At 42.9% G+C, this 7959-nt stretch overlaps 1 long non-coding RNA gene and 1 pseudogene across 1 annotated transcript; one reads left to right on the top strand and one right to left on the bottom strand.

The window, feature by feature from the left end:
• Positions 1-486: 486 nt before the first annotated feature.
• On the bottom strand, positions 487-2638 carry LOC135246220 (uncharacterized). Its single transcript, XR_010327558.1, has 2 exons — positions 2252-2638; positions 487-2078 (listed from the first exon to the last, which is right to left on the bottom strand). It is a non-coding gene; the product is annotated as an uncharacterized LOC135246220 (long non-coding RNA).
• A 3740-nt stretch (positions 2639-6378) lies between these two features.
• LOC135246221 (U1 spliceosomal RNA) lies at positions 6379-6521 on the top strand (annotated as a pseudogene).
• The last annotated feature ends 1438 nt before the right edge of the window (positions 6522-7959 follow it).

Here is a 7959-nt window from a genome sequence, read left to right as displayed (position 1 = left end):
AATGACCCTAGGGAGGCCGAAAACAGAGAAGAACTTGATTAAGGCTTTGATGACTGCTTTTGCAGTAATCTTCCGCAGAGGGACAGCCTCTGGGAAGCAAGTAGCAGCACACATGATTGTTAATAAGTACTGATGGCCCCCTTTTTGACCGTGGAAGAGGCCTAACACAATCCAGAATTATATGCTCAAAGGGCTCTCCAACTACTGGAATTGGGTAAAGGGGTGCAGGAGGAATGGTCTGGTTAGGTTTCCCGGTAACCTGACAGACATGACACGTTTTACAGAATTTCACCACAACTCGCTTTAAGCCAGGCCAAAAGAAATGCCGAAGGATGCGATTGTATGTTTTATTAATCCCTAGATGGCTAAACCATCGTGAGCCACACTCAAAACCTCGTTTCTGTAGTTAGATGGAATTACTATCTGAGAAATTACCTTCCACTCATCAGGAACATCATGCGGCCTCCATGTCCTCATCAACACTCCATCCCTAAGGAAATATCCTTGGGGCACAGCATCAATCTCCTGATCAGGAGACACAGACTCAAACAGAGACACAAGGGTTGGATCAGCCTTCTGAGCAGAGATTAATTGTGCTCGAGACAGTGGCATGTCACAAATGGTGGTTTTCACAGTATCACCCTTCTCTGGAACAAGGTCTTCAGATGTCTTGACCGTGGGGAGAAAGACAGACTGTGAGTCAGAAATTTCAGGGTGCCCAAAAAACGTGTCACAAAGGTCGTCAAAACACTCTTCCTGCAAGTCGCTAGCATCACGTTGCTTTGCCATAGCACGAGTGACAGCACATGTAGGGAAAACATCAGGATATTTCTGTTCCAACTCATCTGGACCCTCGCACACCAATGGCACAGAGACAACTTCAGGTGGAGTGTCAGATTGTCTCCAAACATTTCCACCTGCCAGATCATTCCCAAAAATAAATGTAACACCAGGCACGGGGAGGGACGGTTGCACTCCCACTACGACACTGCCAGTCACTAGGTCAGAAATTAAATCAATGCGATGTAAGGGCACGTCAACAAAGCCCATCTCAAACCCTCGGATTAAAACACTAGTGCCAGTGGAGGTCTGTTCAGACAGGGGTAAAACTCCTATAAGAAGGACTGAGCAGCACCTGTGTCTCTGAGGATACAGACTGGTGCATTTCCACCCTGGCCAGGTATTGACACACAGCCATTCATGAGAAATGGAGTGTAATTCTTTTGAGTACTGGAGCATTTGGATGGTGAGACATGGAATTCAGGTTCAGCAACGTCACAAGAAGTCAAAGGAGCTACCAGGCCAACAGATTTAGCACCCTGCTGTTTTTTCTGACACTAAAGCAATTGGAGATCCTATGTCCTGTCTTTTTGCAGTAAAAACAGACTCCATCAGGGTATTTACCCACAGGGCTAGACTTATCAGCCAGTGGCACAGATGGCACCGGGCCAGTGGAAGTGGGCTTGAAGGAACGAAAACCCCCTTGATGTCTGTCTTTGCCCTCATTACAATGTTTTTCCCCAAACACAATCTTATGGGTTAACACAAATTCATCAGCAAGGACGGCAGCTTCTGACACCTTGATTACTTTTTGTTCATTGAGATAAGTGGTAATGGCCTCAGGCAGACCATTCTTAAACTCCTCCAGAACCATCATCCCACGGAGTTGTTCCTTAGTCTCAACCTTCTGAGATCGACACCACCTATCAAACAACTGCCCCTTCTCCCTTGAAAACTCCACATAAGTGTGTTTATCCTGCTTAGCATAGCGTCGGAACTTCTTTCGGTATGCTTCAGGTACCAGTTCATATGTACGCAAGATGGCAGCCCAGACTAAATCATAATCAACACTGTCTTCAAATGATAAAGTTGAATATGCCTCTTGGGCCTTACCAGTAAGGACACATTGCAGCAACAAAGTCCATACATCCTTCGGCCAATTTAAAGAGGTGGCCACTCTCTCAAAATGAGAAAAGTACCCCTCTACCTCTTTTTCTGAAAACGAAGGAACCATGCGAATATGCCTACCTACCTCAAATGCAACAGGAGAGGTAGTCTTCTTGCCTTCAATATCTAACCTCTTCATCTCCAAATCTGCCTCTTTTGCTGCTAATTCTAGCCTTTTCATTTCCAATTCCCGATCAAGTAATTGTAATTTTGAAGTAACCTCAGACTCGTTGAGTCGTGAGGGGGACTCCTGTTTAGCTCTAAGCACCCTCATGTCAGTTAGAATTGCCTTCAAAGTGTTAACAACGTTAGCTCCAAGTCGTTTATCAATACTAGAAATCTCAATTTCGTAATATTCTGCTATTTTAAACAGCTGCTCTTTAGTAAATTCCTCTAGCAGGTCCTCAGAGGGATCATCAAAAAACACGTCAACAGTAGACATCTTAAGATATAATCCAAACCAATGCAGCCAAGAATCCTAGAACAATCAGAACCACTCACCTAAGAAAACTAACACAACAAGAGGCTAAAATAGAATTGGATCAGTGCCCCAGCACCACAACAGCAGTAATAGTGTAGCAATCAACACTAAACTACCTATACCACAGGTTACACAAAAGGCTATAGGAAGGCAAAACAAGTACTGTTATCCTAATCAAAGTACCAAAGCACAAGAAAAATGCGTTACAATACAATATCAACAGTATCACAACAAGCAGCTTAACCATTCAGCTTTACAGCTACAGCATAAAACGCAAGCACAGGCACAACCGCACACAAACAACCACTAGAAAGCAGCCAATAAAGGCATCAATGTAAAAATATTACAAAATTTTTATAAGCTTACAAAGTAGTTACAAGCGATGCACAAAATTGCTACACTAGCATTATGTGACTAGCGCTACGAATACAACCATTACACAATGGTAGCACCATAACCATCCTCGGTTACACGGGAATGGATCACGAAAGTAGCTCAGATTTACTTATCGAGTGCTGATATTGCTCTCTCGGAAAAACACACGGAAGTAATTCTAACACGGCTCACAGCCACCACGGCTTGAAAGAACACGAGTCACAGTTCGCAAGTCGAAACGTGAACACGCTAAGTTTGCAGCTAGTACGAGCACGAACAAACGAACGAGCATGAACATGGAAATATTAATTAACATGCGAACACAGCTACCCATTGCTTAATCAAACAAACTGCAAAGGTAGAAATGTAGCAAATTTCCATACTCCAAACACAACCACAAGCTCTCTCGTCCTAGCGTCCTCCGTTTGAGCAAAATCACAGGTGATACTAATCACACTCATTACAACGATAATTAGAGTCACTATACGTCGACTTCCCCCAGGTCCTAACTATCTAGTAGCAACGAAAATCTAACTAAAACCTAACATAGTCTTCAGTGTAGTTACCGGGCTCGAGGCGGCTTTTAAACGCAAAACCCGTGAACGCAAATGAGAGACCGATTGAATAGCCACTCACGGCGAACCGGAGCGTACCCCCACCCAGAGTTAACACCAAAAATAAGAAAGGCAAAATAACAAAGTGACAAGCCCGAAGGACATGCCCGACGACTAGAATTACCTGAGGGAAAACACAGCAAACCAATAACACTCAGTTGACTCAACCTACCGCCGCACCACGCAAATGTTGTAACCCTGAAAAAGGGGAGAAGGATCACAATTGCAACTTAAGCAGTGTTTCCTCATCAGTGGCTTTATCTGGAATCTTTTCAACAATAAACATTTACATTTGCCAATAAATGAAAATTCCACAGAACATGTACACCATGTCACAATCTATGTTCCATTCAGCGTTCCTTTTTTTCCACAAGTGCATATAAGCAATGACTCAAATAACAACCGTTATCTTTCAAATTATACTGTTACTGGTAGATAGCATCACTGTAGTTAAAATAATTCTCCACTATCAATTTCAATTTGGCACCTGTTTTAAATTGAGTCATTTAACAGAGTCTGCTATTTTACATTCCATTTCAGTTTCATTCAATTAATTCTCTAATTTACTCTTTAATTCAATTCCTTCACACTTTTCCTTTCATATGACCTCAATTACAAGATACACATTTATCTACAATGTCTTTAGTGACAAACAAATAAAAGAAACAATTCGGTTACAAACAGTAGCTTAAGAACAAATATCCGCAAATATGTTAACAGCAGGTTATTACGGTGAAACAGCACTAGTACCTAAATAGAAAGAGATACCATTTACTTGGACCGAGCTAGCTAGACAGCATGCACCTTCCACGCGAACCTGTTGGGACATTAAAATGGCTGCCGCGGCCTAGCAAGCTAGCATGTATAGCTACCATGTGTTCTCCACAAATACACTCGGTAAAACGCGGCATTTAGTAATAAACTTCAAACCAAGGCAACAAAATGAACATGTAACCCGCACGTTATTACAGCAAATAGGCATTAACAAGAAAAACTTAAAAGAGAAGTCACCACTAGGCGAAAGTAGCTGCATTACAGAGACATCATGGACATTTCACGTGTCTACTGTGATCGTACATAAAATGGCTGTAGCGGCTAAATAAGCTAGCACATTTTCTCGGTTTATACACTCGGTAAAACTAGTAAAACTTCACCAACATCAACTCCATTAGTGCTTTTTCACGGTCAGGTATGTCTAACGTTCATGTTTTCACTCCATTAACAGTGTATAATTAATATCATACCTGAAAAAAGAGGAGAAGGATCACAATTGCAACTTAAGACGTGTTTCCTCATCAGTGGCTTTATCTGGAATGAGGAAAAAAGACCGCGATCCTCCTCTAGTGGATGGAGAAGGCATAAGCAATCGATCCGAAATTAGTTTTAGAAAGGCTTTCTTATAGATTACCGAAAAACAATTAAATGTAAATAAGTTACGTTTTTGGTTTTAACTTTTCTTAAACCAGCAGTGACTTTTAAGTAGTTTATCATGAATTCTTACAGTTTTACCCAATTTTCATGAATTTCTACATTTAAAAAAAAAAAAAGGCCAGAAAAAGGGGGTAAGGGGGTGCTAGACTTTTATTCTGTGTTGTGGTGTCATTTTGTGGCGTTACATGTGTCTATGTGTGTGTCATTGTCCTGTAAGGCGGCGTTTTTTGTAAGATTTTTTACGGGGGCTTATTTTAAAAGTTTGGGGTGGTGAAAGTTCAGTTAACAGTACCAGTAGCCTTTAACATTGTGGGGGGCTATGGGGGAATGAAAAAGTTTTTAATAAAAATGGGATAGGGGGGGTAGGAACAGAAGCCATGCTGAAACACAAACTTTTACTATCTTTTGTACAGGACAGGGAGTCGGTGTGCCAAGTTTGGGGACTGGCAGTAGGCCGGTCAGAGGACGTATGGAAGGAGGCGGCCCACCCAGATCTGCTGCATCGCCATAAAGACCTGGCCTGGCAGGTGGCACATGGGGTCCTCCCAGTGCAAGGTGTGCTGCATGCCCTCAGGGGTGTGCCCTTGGCCCAGGTGTGGGCAAGAAGAGACTGTCTGGCACTGTTTGTGGAACTGCAAGTCAGCAAAGGCTCTATGGAGCCTCTGTGGAACGCTACTAAAAGGAATAATTGGGACTGCTTCAGCACTAAAAAGCCAGACGGCATTGTACGGTGCGGACAAACCAAGGAACGGACAAAGGTGGAGGTCACTCTGGATGGCGATAAACTGCATCAAGGAGGCGAGATGGATTGCACGGAATGTGTGTGCAAGGGAGGGCAGAGCCATGCCACCGGAAGCAGTGAAGGGAGTGGCGTTTGCCACTCTGAAGGACTACATGTGCCGGGACCAGAGAAGGAAAGGCCTGGAATGGGCCAGGGACAGGTGGGGGCATGCAGCATGGATGATGGTAATGGGACAGGGAGGATCAGCCTGACCAAGTCATAGTTTTTTTATGGTGGTGCGGTAGAGATGGAGTGAAGGCATGTTGTTTAGAGTGTACACCGCTGCCCTGTACAAAAGTTGTTTGTTGTTGATTTTAAGTATTGTATTGTGTTGTAATTTTTATTGTCATGGGGAAGAAAATTTTAGTGGGCATCATTTGTACGGGTTTTTTTATATGGTTTTAGTAGATTGTTTAGGTAGTTGGGTGTTTTATGTTGGTTTGTTTTTAGGGGTGTGTTGTTTGTATAGATTCTTTTTAAAGGGAAAGGGGTGGGGTCTGGATTTGTTTTTAAGGGGGAAAGGTGTAATAGCATGTTGGCCGTATTTACTGGATTCTGGCGGGTGGTTTTTTTTAAATACTTGGTTGTAATGATAGGACTTGTTTAAGTGTTGCCGTTAATAGAAAAAGACCCATGATTAATGTTTTTTTTGTACTGTATAGATTGTATTGAATGTTTTCTGTGAAGTGTTGAATGTCTGTTGTGTTGTAAGATAATTGTATTGATTTAATAAATAATTTTGAAAAGGAAAAGGAAAAAGGTGGTTCACCCAGGGCGAGGCTCGGCCATTGCACTTCGGTCGTGCTGACCCCTGCGAATTCCCCAGGGGAAATGTGGGAATCTCGACCGCATAATTTCTGCTAGTGGGGGACTGCGTTCGGTCTCTCCCCTGATGTTGCTGTGAGAAAGTAGAATGTACTCGATGGCGCCGCGGCGTCTATAGACCGTGAAGCGGGCATAAATGTAAGAAAAGTGCCTAAAATCCACGGAAGCAACTTTGCTGCAGGTCAGTCGCATTGCAACGGCATATGGCAAGTCCTTTTAAAATTTAATGGATTGCCCGCATTTTTAAATTGCAAGTGAGTGTAACTCATTTAACCAGGGTGACGCGACTTCGTCAGGGTTTTCAATGCTGCGGCCGGTGCGAGAAACGAGCTGTTAACTTCCCTGTCTAAAACACGACTAAAACAACACAACACGCCCCATCTCTTTCCACTCCGTAGCATTTTCTTACTTTTTTCAGAGGGGGCGGCTACTGCCATTTGTAAAGCCATAAGTGATCGCACAAGCTTTGCAAAACATTACATTTGCATACATTTTTCCAATATTTTATCAGGCAAGCCGTTTTAACCAAAGCGACGTGCAATAAGTGTATGCCGAAGGTCGTTGCAAGAACTACAGAACGTACGTCCGACAAAGTTCAATTCTCATAAAGAATCAGCTACCCCGAGCCATTAACATAGCCAGTTCAATCTGTAAGCAGAAGCCCAATGTACATTGCGAAGCCTGGCATCGCAGTCACATCAGGCACAGCGGATTTAACTAGGAATAATTCAAATTCAGATATATGAAAATACCATTTTCACTAGCCAAAACGGAATTACAGACGTCATAAATAGCTGATCATTCGGTATGTGCGACGATTCGAATGGCCATACTTGTGATGTCATTATGGATATCTTTAAAGTTATTGTGACAAGTGAAAGCATGTTTTCAGATGTCTTGATTCATCCTTCTTACTCGTCAGTTTCAAATTGCAGTTATTAGGGGTCCAAGCAGCGAAGCTGGTGGAACCCTATTGTATCTGTTAGGATTATTAGGGGTCCAAGCAGCGAAGCTGGTGGAACCCTATTGTATCTGTTAGGATTATTCTTATTATTAGGGGTCCAAGCAGCGAAGCTGGTGGAACCCTATTGTATCTGTTAGGATTATTCTTATTATTATTATTTTTCTCCGCTAAAAGTGTCTGAGGCTCAGCAACCATAAGTCCTGGAGCAACCAAATTTGACAGGTGGGTTCCTATGGGCCCCCACTACTCAGGCACTAAAAACCACGTACGTCGGCCAGATGGTGGCGCTATAACAAAGGGTTTTGCGTAAAAGGCCATAACTCGCACACCATAAGTCAGATCAACACAAAACTTCATCGACCTATGCATCTGAACGTGCTCTACAACTTTGCCATTGGCCCCACCTATGTCCGCCATATTATTTGCCCGCCATTTAGACTTTTTAGTTGGGGCGTGGCAGTTTTCTCAGCTAAAATGTTTGAGGCTCAGCAACCATAAGTTGTAGACCAACCAAATTTGGTATGTGGGTTCCTATGGCCCC

Source organism: Anguilla rostrata, unplaced genomic scaffold, assembly GCF_018555375.3.
Source record: "Anguilla rostrata isolate EN2019 unplaced genomic scaffold, ASM1855537v3 scaf0067, whole genome shotgun sequence".
Taxonomy (NCBI): domain Eukaryota; kingdom Metazoa; phylum Chordata; class Actinopteri; order Anguilliformes; family Anguillidae; genus Anguilla; species Anguilla rostrata.
Note: the sequence above shows the minus strand (reverse complement) of the source record. Positions and strands in the feature narration are given on the sequence as shown.